This window comes from Lissotriton vulgaris, chromosome 11 (genome assembly GCF_964263255.1).
Source record: "Lissotriton vulgaris chromosome 11, aLisVul1.2, whole genome shotgun sequence".
Lineage (NCBI taxonomy): Eukaryota > Metazoa > Chordata > Amphibia > Caudata > Salamandridae > Lissotriton > Lissotriton vulgaris.
The window spans coordinates 599,180,609-599,197,144 of record NC_141699.1 but is presented as its reverse complement, the minus strand read 5'-3'; positions in this window follow the sequence as shown (position 1 = coordinate 599,197,144).

Sequence of the window (16,536 nt, the reverse complement as noted above, 5' to 3'; positions counted from 1 at the left end):
TGTCTCTCTCCCTCCCTCTCCCTCCCTCTGCCTCTCTCCCTCTGTCTCTCTCCCTCTGTCTCTCTCCCTCTCCTTCTCTCCCTCTCCCTCTCTCTCTCCCTCCCTCTCTCTCCCCCTCTCTCTCCATCCCTCTCTCTCCATCCCTCTCTCCATCCCTCTCTCCATCCCTCTCTCTTCATCCTTCTCTCTGTCTCCCTCACTCGCTCTCCCTCTCCCTCCCTCCGTCTCTCTCCCTCCCTCCCTACCCCTTTCTCCCTCCCTCCCTTTCTATCCCTCCCTCTCTACCCCTCCCTTTCCATCCCTCTCTTTCTCTCCCTCCCTCCCTCCCTCCCTCCCTCCCTCCCTCCCTCCTGTCTGTCTGTCTCCCTCCCTCCCTATGTCTGTCGCCCTCCCTCTGTCTGTCTCCCTCCCTCTGTCTGTCTGTCTCCCTCTCTCTGTCTGTCTGTCTCCCTCCCTCTGTCTGTCTGTCACCCTCCTTCTGTCTGTCGCCCTCCTTCTGTCTGTCGCCTTCCCTCTGTCTGTCTGTCGCCCTCCCTCTGTCGCCCTACCTCTCTCTCCCTTTGTCTCTCTCCCTTTGTCTCACTCCCTTTGTCTCACTCCCTTTGTCTCCCTCCCTCTGTCTTCCTCCCTCTGTCTCCTTCCCTCTGTCTCCCTGTCTCTCTCTCTCTCTGTCTCACTCCCTCTGCCTCACTCCCTCTGCCTCCCTCCCTCTGTCTCCCTCCCTCTGTCTCCCTCCCTCTGTCTCCCTCCCTCTGTCTCCCTCCGTCTGTCGCCCTCTGTCTGTCTCCCTCTGTCTGTCGCCCTCTGTCTGTCGCCCTCTGTCTCCCTTCCTCTGTCTGTCACCCTCTGTCTCCCTCCCTCTGTCTCCTTCCCTTTGTCTCCCTCCCTCAGTCTCCCTCCCTCAGTCTCCGTCCCTCAGTCTCCGTCCCTCAGTCTCCGTCCCTCAATCTCCGTCCCTCTGTCTCCATCCCTCTGTCTCCCTCCCTCTCTGTCTCCCTCCCTCTCTGTCTCCCTCCCTCTCGGTCTCCCTCTCTCTCGGTCTCTCTTCCTCTGTCTGTCTCTGTCTGTCTCCCACCCTGTATCTCCCTCTATCTGTGTCCCTGTCTGTCTTTCTCCCTCCCTATATCGCCCCCTTCCCTCTGTTGCTGCCTCCCCTCTGTCGCCCTCTGTCTCGCTGCCTCATTGTGCTTATCTATAAAAATGTCCCCCCCTCGCCTCTTTCACTATCTTCTCTCGCCAATCATTTCTCCCTCTTTCCTCTCCCCCTCTCCGTTTGTCTCTACTCCCCACTCCGTCTCTTATTTTTCCTTTAGGCTCTGTCTCTCTCTTTTATCTCTCCTCTGCTCTTTGTCTCCCTTAGCCTCAACATGGAGGGTTAGTTACATTTTTCCACTACAACATTGCCAAAATCGAATTTTCATTTTTTTCCTTTTTTAGTCATATTGTTCTTTAAATGTAGTTATTTCATCCTTAGTGTTTTTTTCGGAGTATTTCCACTCTTAGCTGTATACAGCACTCTTTCATTGCACAAATTCATGAGAATGAAACTTTCAATTTCAATCCGGTCTGTCACTTTACAGTTTTTAAACTAAGAATGTTGACACTAACCCCGCTCCCCAAACGACGCCCCCACCCACGCCCCTTAGCTTTTTATCTGATCGTTGTGGCCTGCTGTGAGGGACTAAAGCTCACGGCCCCTGCTAATTATGCTGCTTGAAAGCATCAGCAGCTCCCCAAGAACTCAACGTTACCTCCTGAGGCCTGGGATGCGGGGAGATGCTCCATGCTGTGTCTCCTCTGCCAGCCCATTGTCATACTGTCCATGACAATGGAACGGCTGACTCTGTGACCTGCTGGGACTCACACTCGGGCTGTACTGTAGCAGCCTTTCAGGTGTCGCCCCAGCAGGAAAGTCGGCCCAGGTATCTGGGCCCATCCTCTAAAACCGGGCCTGGATCCAGGGAGGGGGCAAACGCCCCCTCTTGCCCCCCCCTGCGGACGCCCATGTCCAAGACTCATCTGAGGTATGGAACCATGAGGAGTAAGAATGCATAATGAACTATAATGGCAGTATGTCATAACACAAACCAAAGGAAACAAGAAAAGTACATTATAACACATCCCCTATACTAAAGGAAATAAAATAAAAGAACCATGTAAGTAACAAAAACATAACTCCTTAAGTGTATCATGCAGTAAAATAAGTACATAACATAAGGATTCTAGACATAGTCTCTGAAGCGTACAGGAGCTCGATGAGTCCTCTGTGGGAACCTCCTAGGAGAAACAACATCACGTCCAGTTGAGGTAGAGGTGGAAGCAGAACAATCAAAACTGGAAGAAGATGAAGGAACCACATCAGAAAACTTAAACAGCCTGGACATGCTCCATTTACAGCCATTTTGCATAGTTACAACATTCTTGGAAATATGTGTGATGAATGGACCAATAAACTCAGAGACACCTTTCTTAGAAAATCTGTTTTTTTTAACAAGAACCCATTCACCCACACTCCACGATTTAAGTTTGGTAGAATTCTTCATGTCATAACGTTCTTTATATTTTTGTTGATAACAATGAATTCTATCCTGCACATTCCCCCTATCTAAGGAGAGAAAGGATTGAGGAGGAAGCCAGGAAGGATTTAGTTTGGAACAGGCTTGTCTACCACGTAACAAAAAAATGGAGAAGATTTTGAAACATAATTGACAGTGGTGCGATGTGCCCACCAGGTATCTCGCAGTTCATCTTTAAGGGAACTTTTCATGTCAACAACTCTCTGAACACACCCTTTGACAACACGATTCATACGCTCCACAAGACCATTAGCTTGAGGTGCATAAAGTGCAGTCTTAAGATGTGTTATACCATGGTCTTCCAAAAAGGTCTCCATATCAGTGGAGACAAACTGCACACCATTGTCTGTTATAATACATTTAGGAATCCCTTCAGACACAAATTTATCACGCAAAAAATCAATGACCACTTTAGAAGTAACAGAGGCAACAAATTTTGGTAGATACCCACTTAGACGTGTAGTGAACAAGAAGAATCACAAATCTTTCAGAAGGTAGCAACAAATCAAATGGACCCATAATATCCCAACCTAATTTGGACCAAGGTTGATCAGTAATACACACTGGTGACAAAGGGGCTTTACTCACAACCTTAGACTTGTCATTAACAGCACATTGATAACAGTCTTTAACCACATGCTCAACTTCACTGTCCATATTGGGCCACCAATATCTCTCCCTTAAGCATGTTTTGGTAAGACTCCTACCCATGTGTCCATCATAGGCAAGATTGATCAACTTAGGCCTCAATAAATAAGGAGGAATTAACCTCTCACCTCTCATCACAACGTCATCAACAATAGTAAGTTCATCACGAACAGACCAAAAAGGCAAAAGATCCTTAATAATACCTCTACTGTCATTAGGCCAACCATTAATCACCAAACCCTTTACCAAAGGAAAAATCTGATCACCAGATTGAGCAGCAACCCAATCTTCCAAAGAAATAGCACCTTCACTCACCCAAGACACATTGACACAACCCAACTCTAAATGTTCAGACTGATCCTGTAGCGGCAACCGTGAGAGACAATCAGCAGCTTTATTTAAGGACCCAGGAAAATATTGCACAACGAAATTAAATTCCTCTAAACCCTCACTCCAACGTTTAAGTCTGGGTGTTAATCTTTCACTCTCCATACACGAAAACACCTGTATCAAAGGCTTATGATCAGATTTGACCACAAAAGGAATACCCCATAGATAAAACTTGAAATGTTTGACTGCCCAAACAATGGCAAGAGCCTCCCTTTCAATACAAGAATACTGTCCTTCAGCTTTTTTTAAGGCTCTGGAGGCAAATGCTACCACTCTTTCTTCACCATTGTCTAACTGAGAGAGAACAGCACCCAAGCCAGACAGACTAGCATCTGTAGTTAAGAAAGTCTTCCTTTTAGTATCAAAATGGCCTAAACTAGGCAACTGACTGATTGCCCTCTTAACAACCAAAAATGCATCATTACAACTAGCACTCCACTCAAAATGAACACCTTTTTTAAGAAGATTCCTAATAGGCTCAACAACAGATGCAAAATGTTTTACAAATTTGGCGTAAAATTTGGCTAGCCCAAGGAAAGATCAAACTTGATCCTTGTCACATGGAGTGGGAGCCCCCATAATACAATTAGCTAATTCTAACTTAGGCTGTATTCCCTCACCAGAAATCACATGACCAAGGTACGTTACTGAGGTTACACCAATTTTACATTTAGCCTTGTTTACAGTCAAACCTTTATCAGCTAATCTAGTCAAAACTGATCTCAACACACAATCATGCTCAATATCGTCTTTGCCAAAGACAAGAATGTCATCTTGAAAAAAAATGACATTAGAGACATCACCCACCACCAATTTCATAATCCTTTGAAAAAATGCCGCCGCAGATGCCAAACCAAATGGCATTCTCACAAAACGAAACGCTCCAAGAGGTGTAACAAAGAGGTAAGATGTTTCGAATCATGATGAGTGGCACTTGGTGATAGGCTGAAGACAAATCAAGCACTGAAAATATCTTAGCCCCAGACAGCATAGTGATGGATTCAGGAATATTCGGGAGAGGTTGGCGATCTACCCATATGCATTTGTTTAACCCCCTGAGGTCCACACACATGCAAATGCACTTACCCCCATCCTTGGGGGCCAAAACCACTGGGGCCAACCACTCTGATGTCTCAATCTCTTCAATAACATTCAACTCAATGAGTCTGGAAAGTTCTTGTTTCAGGGTAGTTAGCATTAAGTTAGGAACTTTTCTGACTTTATATACACAAGGAATGGCATTTAAAAAAAAAAATAATGCGATGTTCAAATCCTTTCAATAAACCCAATTGTCAGAGAAAACATGAGGGAAATCATCAAAAAATTTGTTTGAAGAGGAGATTTGATCAATAAGCATAACTTGATCAGAGGGTTTGAGAGCATTAGGATTGAGAATAATCCCCAAATCCCTCTGATGTCTCCACCCTAAAAGATTATCACCTCTGTAGGCAACATAGATTTTACCAACAGTCTCACGACCTTTGAAGTGAATTCTCATGACTGTATAACCTGACACATCAATGCGAGAACCATTGTAACTGACAGCATTAATATCAGGTTTGATCAACTCAACTTTGGGAAAGGTTTTGTTCCAATTTTCATTACCAATTAAAGTGAAAGGCGAGCCCGAGTCAGCTAGAACTACAAAATTTTCGCCTCCAATTATTACATTACATTCAGGCATAGTAATGGGATCAGCATCAATAATACCATCACTAGTGACACTAGAAATTACCAATCTAGGATTATCTTGTGTAAATTCAAGATTATCAACGGAGTGTATTTTGCCAGTGGATTTGCAAACTCTGGCATAGTGTCCCTTTATGCCACATTTAAGACAGGTAGCATACTTGGCATAGCAATTTGGATAAGAAGAAGAATGATTACCAATGCCACATCGATAACATTTGACCTTACTGCGATCAAAAGGAATTTTGCCTTTTGAGTTTTGAATAACCTTACAAATACTATCTTCAGAAGAAATAGGTTGAATACCCACTTGAGAACTAGAAGCAATGGATTGAGAGACCTCTTGAATGCTGCTGGAAGTGGAAGCAGGATCTGATGAAATGTTGTGTTCTTTCATCTCTTTAGCCCAACCAGAAGTGTTCTCAATACCTTCAACAATTGCTAAAGCCTCTCTAAGAGAAGGATTTTTAGACAGGAGCTTCTCTTGTACTCTTGAACTATTAGTGCATCTAACTAAATGATCACGTATCAAAGAATCTGTAAGGTCCCCAAATTCACACGTGCGTGCAAGAGTTTTTAAAGAAGCTACATAATTGCCAACCTTTTCTTTAGGTTCTTCAACTCTCATAAAGAATTTATGTCGTTCTAGAACAACATTTATTCTAGGTCCAAAATAGTCTTCTAGCATTTTTAAAGACATTTGAAAAACATCAGAAGGTGAATCACCAGAACCATTACCTAAAGGTATTTCATCAATACTATCGTAAATATTACGACCTTCCACACCCAAATTGTGAAGCAAAATAGCCTGTTTCCTTAAAGCTGAAAATTTCTCTCCTCCTATAGCAACTAAGTAAGAGTCAAATACATTTTTCCACCTTTTCCATGGTAGAAGAGGTTCACCCTTCTTACAAAGAAAACCGGGAGGTTGAGTCATAGAAGTGGAACTCATTGTTAAAGACAAAGTTATAACCAGAGCATAAACTGTAAAAAATATATATATATAAATAAAAAAGAGTGTGTGTATCACTGAAGAAAATAAGTCTGGAAAGATACACAGTCTTAAAAGTAACAGGAACAAGTCAGCAGCAATAAAAAAAAACAATGTTATCCAGAGTCTGTATTTCGATGCTTCAAAATGTAGGAAATGTGAAGGTATGAAAACAAATTCCAAATGTAGAAAAACGAACCATGAATGAGTTGTACATCCTTCATCAGATCCTTCGGTAAAATGCCCAGTCGGTAGCTAGGTAACCGTAAAGCTAAAATGGCGGCATGCGTGGGCGTGCGTGTGACGTATGACGTTAAAACATCAACGATCACGCGTAGCCAGCCAAGATCCATGAAGTGGCACGCGAAAGAGAACAGCGCGATGCCAGCGCGTCTAAGAATAGAGCTGCGAGGCAGAGCGAGGCAGTGGCAGAGCGCGCTGTTGAACGGTAAGAGTAGCCGTTTGAAGTCGAAGATAAACAAATAATCTTCGAGTCTCTTTAGCTTAAAAAAAATCAGATTTGAAGGCAATTCAGAAAGAATCGGTTACCTGCAGAGGAGGAAACTTCACAGAGTAGCAGAAAATCATCCATGGTTTAACACGAAGTCCAAATCCTTGGTTGTCTTTATTTAAAAAGTCAAAATCCTTTGTTATTTTTGTTTTAGAAAGTCGATAAAATCCAAAATGAAATCCAGAGTTGAAAATCCAGTAAGCATTTGATAGATCAGAAGTCAGTAAAATAAAGACAAAGTTAATATTTAAAATCCAAAGTATGAAAACACAAAATCCACGAAATCCAGGTTAAAAGGTGGGTTCAGGGTTGAGTGGTGATGGGGCTTGTCCCTTCCAAGCTTCCAATCGTCGCCAGTGTTGAAAAGAAGTCAAAACACCAGTATTGAGTAATCTGTAGATTTATTCAGGAAACATCACCAATTGACGCCATCAGACTCTGCCAACTCCTTCAGGCTCCAAGACTCATCTGAGGTATGGAACCATGAAGAGTAAGAATGTGTAATGAACTAGAATGGCAGTATGTCATAACACAAACCAAAGGAAACAAGAAAAGTACATTACAACAGACCCCAACCTAGCTCTGTAGCTCCAGTATCAATCAAAAATGATACAGGGAGGCCATTCACCACAAATGGGCCACTGTAGTCAACTTCTAGATTTGCACCCAGCAAGCAATCCTCCTCTGCCCTCAGGCACCGTCACTCCAACTGATCAGTTCCAATGGGGCTCTCAGACATCATGAGGACCAGCAAAACATAACCATTAGTTTTTTTTGTTTTTTTTTATTGGCATTTCAAACTTTAGCAATGACAATTAACGCACAGTACATAACTGTTTACACCCCCACTGCATTACAACACTCCTCCTCCAAAAGTACAATTTCACGTCCAGTATGTAAAGATACTATACAAGCAACACATCCTTGGTTCACCCCTAGTACAGCTAATACAATTTACACTTGTGCATCGTGCTCTTTGAGATAGGAAATGAGGTATGTCCAATAGTCCCTCGGTCGCGATCCGGGCGGTAGTTCTTCTTCGTACGTTGTCAATGTGTCTCTGCAATAAGCAAGGTCTTGTATCCAGTGCCTTATCTGTGGTACATTTTTACCTCCCCATGTAATCGATACTCTTCGCTTTGCCATCAAGAGAGCTATCACACAAAACTTTTGTTTCAATGCCCGCACCCCCTGTACCAACCCCAATAGACATGTCTTGGCATTGCAGTCCAATGAAACACCCACCATGACACCTAGTGCACTCACCACCTTTTCCCAATAAACTGCTACGCTCGGACAGGACCATGCGAGATGTATAAAGTCTGCTGGCTCAACACCGCACCTTTGACATTTGGAGTCCTCTCGTAAGCCAAATTTATGCAAGCGTGCCGGGGTATGGTAAGTCTGGTGTAAATATTTAATGTGTATCATGCGTAAGTTCCCATTTGGCGTTAACAATTCTGTGATAGTACCCGCAGTGGCCCACTCCTCCTCAGTCAGTGGAGTATCTAGGCAGCCGTTCCATTTGTGTATCGCCTTGTGAGTCGTGTCCCCTATTTCAGATTGCAGCTCTACATACAATTTGGATACCAAATGTGTAGGTGTGGGAGATGTGAGCAGTAGTTGGAGTGTGTTTGACAGTTGGGATTCGTCTGGGTACGTGGAGTACAGGGCTTTCACTGCTCTCTGTAGACGGTAATACGTAAATTTAAAGAGCATTGTTTGGTTCTGTACGTATGTGAGATCCTCCAGTGTTCTAAACCTCCCATCCTGAAACAGGCCACCCATGGTGTCTATCCCCACCTGCTTTAGTAACTCCATACCCACTGGTTCCTGCGTGACCGATATGTTCGGGTGATAGTGCAGTGGCATGCGTGGGGCATATAAGGGTAACTTGTTTGTCGGTTGACCTATAATTTGCCAAGCTTGGTTTGTGGCGTCTATCGTATTAATATCCAATTTGTGTAATGGGGGTCTATTGTGTGTCAGTATGGCATCCAGCGGGACTGGAGCAGCATCTCCTTCCTCAATCGCCACATGTGTGAGGAATGGAACTTCATGGAACCAGTAGTGGGCATATTGGGCTTGGGCACATAAGTAATAAAGGAAGAAATCAGGCGTCTTGCATCCGCCTCTCGAGAACGGCAAGGTTAGCCAGTGTATGTCAATTCGAGCAGTCTTCCCAGCCCAAATCAGGCGTAATGTTACTGATGTTATTCTACAAAATACTGCCGTGGGAGGTTTGATGGGGATGTTATTAAATAAATATAGTAGTTTAGGGAGGATCACCATTTTCACTATTGCCAACCGGTCTGCTAAGGACAAAGGTAATTGGATCCATCTTTCTATTTTCTCCTCAATCGCTGCGACCAACCTGCCATAGTTTGTGCGTATAACTATCTCGGGGTCCCTGCGAAACCAAATCCCCAAGTATCTTACTGGGTCTGTTTGCCACTCCAATGGATAGTCTGTGGTGAACTGCTGAGTGGTATCGGTCAGTGGTATGATTGTAGACTTTGCCCAATTTATTCGAAGTCCTGACTGTCACCCAAATTTAACGTATTCTCGGAGCAATGGATTCAGGTCAGTTGCCGGATCTCTTACATATAGCAACATGTCGTCCGCATATAACGATATGTGAAGCGGCCTCTGCGGAAATTGTAGCGCCGAATAATGGTGTCCCTGTCGTAGTTTACAGTCTAACGGTTCAAGGGCAATGGCAAACAGTAGCGGGGACAGAGGGCAACCCTGCCTGGTGCCTCTTTCTATATGTATTTCTCCTGATATGTATTTATTGATGCGTATTCGGGCCGTGGGCGCAGTGTAGAGTAGTTTCACCCACTGAAGGAATATCGGGGGAAATCCCATCCGATACAGAATAGCGTGTAGATAGTTCCAGGCTATGGTGTCAAATGCTTTAGCCGCATCCAACAGGACAGCGGCCGCTTTAGTAGTGGGGGTCAGGTAGTATGATAGAGCAAATAGCGACCTGGTGTTATGGGATGTGGAAAGCGTGGGAATAAACCCGGATTGGTCAGGAAGAACCAGTTTTGTCATTAGGTGTTGCAGTCTGTTAGCTAAAAATTTTGATAACATTTTAGTGTCAACGTTCATGAGGGTTAATGGCCTGTACGAGTCACAGTCTTCGGGGTCTTTGTCTGGCTTAAGTAGGGCTAGTATCACTGCTTCTCGAAGTGTTTGTGGCAATATCATCTTTTCATGAGCATCTCCAAGCATTTTCACTATGTAGGGGGCTAACTGGTCCACATACACTTTGTAAAATTCTCCAGTATACCCGTCCGGGCCAGGGGGTTTACCGTTTGGCAGTGTCCGAATTATCTCTGTGACCTCCTCCACTGTTACGGGCAGGGAGAGGTACGACCGCTGTGCATCTGATAGCCAAGCTAGTGCTATGTCGTCATAATAGTGTGCAATTTCCTCACCCGACGCTGTGTCCTCCTTTGTGTACAGTTTCCCATACGTGTGCATAAAGGCCTGTAGTATTCCCAGCGTATCATGCCTCAAAGCGCCCCCAGTGTCCCGGACTGCCTGCACCACTGGCGGTGGTTTTCTAGCACAGATTTTGTCTGCTAGGACTGCTCCTGGCCTGCATCCTTCACCATAGCACCGGGCAGTATGGCGTTTGGAAATGTATCAGAGTTCCTCGTCTGCATTCTCTTGATATTCAGAGATCGCCATTCTAATGTCCCCTAACAGAGCTGGGTTTTGTGTTTGAGCATATTCTACTTCCAGGGCCCTTATTCTATTTTCCCGTTGTGTTATCTGGTGGCGCAAGTCTTTCAAAATTCTCGCCGTGGTGCCAATGCAGATCCCCCGGATGGAGGCATTGAAGGCTTCCCACAACAGTCCGGGGTCATCCGTGGATGGTTAATTCAGCTCAAAGTATTCAGTAATGGCTTTCCTGATCGTTTCCGTGTATAGGGGGTCTAGCAGCGCTTTCCCATTAAACCTCCAACTGAACGGTGGGGGGTCATATTGCGGTATCCTAAGGGTGAGTACCACCGGGTTGTGTTCAGACAGCGTGCGGGGCAAATGAGCAATGTCTTCCGTCCATAATGAAATCTCTAGGGGGCTAAACCAGTTGTCTATTCTAGACCAGCTACCGTGTGCCGCCGTTGTGTGTGTGGTCTCAAGTTGGGTTGGATGCCTCTGCCTCCACAAGTCTATTAGATGATTATCCAACATGATATCTCTCACATTTTGCAAAGCACGTTTATGTGTTTACGCCGACGCTGGCGACCTATCCATCGCATCATTGATAGCGAGGTTGAAATCCCCTCCCCACAACAACGGGGCCTCTGGGAACTTTTGTATTTCCTGCCATAGAGTATGGAAGAAGTCGGGGTTGTCTATGTTTGGTGCATAATTGTTTAGTAGTATAATCCTCTGCCCTCTGAGTATGCCTGACACCACAATGTACCTGCCGTCCTTATCCGGCGCGATCTGTTCAACATTGAAGTGCACCCCTTTGCGAATTAGGATGAGCACTCCTCTGGAATATGAGGAATATGCCGCCCCGTGCACCGATTCAGCCCATTTCAGTCCTATGCGGTTGGATGTGTGCAGGTCTATATGCGTTTCCTGGAGGAAAGCAATGTCAATGTGGAGTCTCGTGAAGTATGCTAGTATCTGACGTATCTTTTCGGATTTTTGAGACCTCGCACGTTCCAGGTGATAAGTCTTATTTTGTCTGACAGCAGAGTATCACTCATTTTCCCAACCAATTCACGATCATAACCGCGTGTAGCTGTGCTGTATTGTCTGTTCGTGTTAAGGGCGACCTCCACTTTGGATCAGAGGGCGGGTATGCATGTACTCTGAATTGCGGCAGTGCGTCTCAAATGCAGTAGAACCAAATAAAACCCCACATTCCCCCTCTCCCTCCCCCCACCCACTTTAGCATCCCAATTATGCCAAAGACATTTCCCAGTGCAAACATACAACTTTTCAAAACTGTAGTAGGGGCTCACCCTATTGGGGGTTCCACTAGGGTCACACAACTGCATCCAACATGATGGATGTGGCCAGGTTTATAATCATAAAGCAAGTAGCAAAACTTCTTCTCCGCTTACTTGTCAGCTAGCAGTCTTTGCGAAACATTTGTCAGAATACCCTGCCCCGTGATTCCCAAATCATCCACGCTCCATTACCCTCATCCCACATCCTCCACATTAATGTTATGCAAAGTCCCACACAGTTCTCCACTTGGAAAGTAGGAAAAGTTCAGGCTCAGTGGAGACATGGACAAGTCCCTGATACCAAGCGTCGGTCAGTGTCCCATTCACACCATAACCGCCCATTGCTGTTAATCAGGGGGCCACCCTCACAGCACCCTCAGCAAGCAGTCAATTCCCCACCTGCCCAATACTCACTCAGTGATCTGTCACGCTCGAATACCGGGAGTCCACCAGTCCCCCCGCCTTCAGTGCGGAAGGTCCGCGCTCCCAACGTTCAACTGTGCACCACAGAGTCGGTACCGGAGGGTCCACCCGCTGACTGTTCCCATTGTTCAGCAGATGAGGGCAGCTCGCCATTTTCCAGTTAGCTGCAGTCGAGTTCGGCACGGCGACAGGCTAGGGCTTCTGTTAGAACGTGCATTTAGTCCGAATCTTGCTGTTGTTGTCCCGTTTTTCGTTGGTCTTTCCATCGTCTCCCGATTTTCTTGAGATATTCCTGTGCTTCCTTCGGTGTCTGACATATCACGTGTTTACCATCCTGTGTTATCCGAAGCCGGGCAGGATACAGCATAGCATATTCAATGCCTAGGTCTCTCAGTTGCAGTTTTACTGCTGCGTATTCTTTCCGGGCCATTTGGACGTTCATTGTGAAATTTGGGTAGAATTCCAGCTTGTTTCCTTGATAGTCAATGACTTTTTTCTCCCTCGCCAGTCTCAGAATGACATCCCTGTCCCTATAGTTTAGAAGTCGGGCAACTATTGGCCTCGGTGGTGCTCCTGGTTTCGGTTTTGGCGCAAGGGACCTGTGCGCCCGCTCGACTATAAATACCTCAGACAATTGATCCTCGCGAATATGTTTTTCACCAGCTCCTCCACGTAACCTTCCATCTTTCCAGTGTTTGTCGACTCCGGAAGGCCCGCGATCCGAACGTTATTGCGTCGTGACCTCGCTTCTAGGTCCTCCGACTTGTGTTTAATGACTTCCAGTAGTCTGTCCATCTCAGTGCATTTCTGCGTGGTGGTGTGGGATTCATCTTCTACAGTGGACAGCCGGTTCTCTGTTTCCTCGAGACGCTCGCCGTGTTTATCTATTTTCGCCGCCATGTTGTCCACCCTTTGTGATATAGTATCTAGCTTGCCATGGACATCCTGCAGACTTTTTTGTATAGTTTTTAGGACTTGTTCCATACCGTTGGCTGGCATCTGCTCATTATCAGCTTCTGTGTCGGACTGGGACTTGCACCCTTCACTGGTTTTTTGGCAGGGAATGCCAGCGTCGATTGGAGCTTCTCCGACTTACCCATGACAGCAGCGCTCCAACGTCTCAGCGATGGTGGGCACCGCAGCAATGTCGCCTTGTGTCACCCCCTTGCAAACGCCGTATACTGTGTGTACCTCGACAGCTTCAGAGCTGTGCAACCTCCCACACTCAGGGCCACAGTAGAGATACACCATGTGGGATTGTGGAATACTTGGCTACCCGAAGAGTGGTGTTACGCTTTCAGCATTCCCATTTCCCGGGGTAGTAACGGCTGAGCGCCACCAAGGAAAGCGTACTTGCGTAGCTCGCTCCGCACCTCGTGCTTGTTCGTGGGTCTCTGGCACCTGGGATCAACCCGACACAATAAGAAGGCAGGATTCCAGTTTCCCGCCCTTGATCCGTGGGTCAGCGTTATTGCATCATATTATGGCAGCAATTATGTCCCGTCGTAGGGTGCCCCGGTGTCTCTCTCCGTCCACACTGCTGGCTTGTGTGTTGCAACTTCAGCCGCCCTAAGACCCCTTCCGCCGCTTAGTTGGCCTCACGTTTTCCGGACACCAGGGGCTCCGCCATCAGCAGCACCCTCCTCCTCAAGCGATCGCGTTACACACCATGGGCGCCGCCATCTTATTTCACAGTTTCGCGCCTTACTTGCTGTGTGCCCGTCCGGGAAATATTGGTATGTGCAGCTTGACCTTGGCACAGTAGTGTGGAGCCTGAATCCTGGTTTTTACACACGTGTAGGACTGATGGTCGTTTGTTTTGCAGATCCTGCACCGCTACCGGCATCTCTTAGTTTCCGTCAACTGTTCCCTCAGGGCGCCGCCATTTTGATGGACCCGATCGCGCTGTCCCACAGTATAGTTACACATTTTTTAAAGCACAGGATTGTCACCGTGTACTTCCAACACGCTCCTCAGGTTCCTGATATGTTCCGCCGCGAGGTGCTTCTTTTGCCGTTCTTTGGAACACTCGCTTTCCGCTAGTATTCGCCGCAGATGAAACCTGGCTGGCGGAGCTGTCTTACAAGCCAGCCATTCCGCTTTGCGCTCTCTAGCGCACCCCAACATAATCGTTAGTTTGAATGGATTCTGCTGAACGGTATTCAGACAGAATATAGAGTTAGAAATGTCGACTTACACAAATATCGAGTTGGAAATATCGTGACACAGAAATATCGACAGTAAGAATATTGTGGTCAAGAATATCGAATTTAAGGTAGGAAATTTTGTTTTCAAAAATATAGAAGTCATTAATATTGTTTGCAAAAATATAGTTGTTTAAAATATCGATTTTTAAATTAGTGTTATGTATTTTAGTTTATATTTTAAATGTATGTGATATATTTTATTGTATAAGTATTGTTTATGTTTTTTAATATATGTGTTACATTTTTAGTAGTTATCAATTTTATTTTAAGTAAATTTTGCATTAGTTAGTTCCGTAGCTGGTTGTGGGTTTATAGGGGAATAGGGTGGGAAGTAATTTAATTATAATAAATTAATGATTATTTTAATTTATTAATATTTATTTATTTGAGGTTTTACGGTGTTAATTGTGGGGAGTAATATATTTGTAATTAATTATTAATTGGTTGTTAATTCAAATTAATTAATTCATTGGCAATTAATGATGTAATTATGTAATTTGTTTTAGGTGCAGGTTGTGGGGCTTATATGGGTAAGGGATGGGAAGTAATTTTTGATTCATTAATAATTCTTTGTTAATTTATATTAATTAATTGATTGAAAGGGTGGGGAGTAGTTATGTTTAATTAATTAATAATTAGTTGTTGATATATATTAATTAATTTTGTTGTAAACTAATTATGGCAATTGTGTAATTAATTTTAGTTGCAGTTTGTGGGGTTCGTAGGGGTAAAGGGTGGGAAGTACTTTATGTGTAATTAAATAATAATTAATTGTTAATTTATACTAATTAATTTATTGAAAACTAATGATGGAAATTCTGTGATTAATTTTAGGTGCAGGTTGGGGGGTTATAGGGGTAAAGGGTGGGAAGTAATTTATGTTTAGTTAATTAACAATTAGTTGTTAATTAATATTAATTAATTGAAAATGAAATAATGAAATTGTGTAATTAATTTTAGGTGTGGGTTGTGGGGTTTATAGGGGTATAGGGTGGGAAGTAATTTATGTTTAATTAATAATCAGTTGATAATTAATATTAATTAATGAATTGATATTTAATTAGGGTATTTGGTTTTTGTGTCTGGGTTTTACTGTAATATGGGTACATTGTAGGGAGTAAATTAATTTTACTTTCTTTATAATTTGTTGTTAAATACAATTAGTTTTTTAATTGAAAATAAGTTTTAATTGTGTAATACATTTTTTTACTGTTTAAATTTCGCTGTCGGTTGTGGGGATTATAGGGGTAATGTGTGAGAAGTCAATTATTATTATAAGTTTTAATTTGTTTTTTAATTAATAATATTTCTTTGATTGGTAATTATTTATTTTATTTAAGGAAGCACATTTAAAAAAACATTTTGATGTGTTTTGTGAATTTTGTGGTTATAGGGTAGAAAATAAAAAAATCTAAATTTATGTAATAATTACTGTTTTTGTTTCTAAATAATTTCTGATTAAAAATATTTGTTTGGAAATTACTTTTTATTTTATATAATATTTATAGGTATTTGTCATAAGTATTTAACATTATCATTTTTTAAAATGTTTTAAATATTAAATATATTTGTATTTTCATTTGTAACATTTTTTTAACATATTTATATATTTTTTGTTTATTTTAGTTTTTCTATATGTTTGTTGTTAATACTCCTCCGCAATCCAAATCTTTCCCCACTGTTGTACTCTTTGGAGTGGGAATAGTAATGTTCACCCCTCCGCTATCCAACACTTTCCCTACTGTTGCACTCATTGGAGTGTGAATAGTAATTTTTACCACTCCGCTATCCAACACTTTCCCTACTGTTACAATTATTGGAGTGGGAATAGTAATTTTTACACAGCAGCTATCCAACACTTTCCCTACTGTTACACTCGCTGGAGTGGGAATAGTAATTGTTACCCCTCTGTTATCCAACACTTTCCCTACTGTTACACTCACTGGAGTGGGAATAGTAATTTTTTCCTCCCCGCTATCCAACACTTTCCCTACTGTTGCACTGATTGGAGTGGGAAATTTAAGTGTGAATATTTTTAAAATAGTTTAATGTTTTAATTTATATAGAATGTTTTTATTAGATTTTATGTTATTGGTAAATATATATATTTGTAAATTTTTAT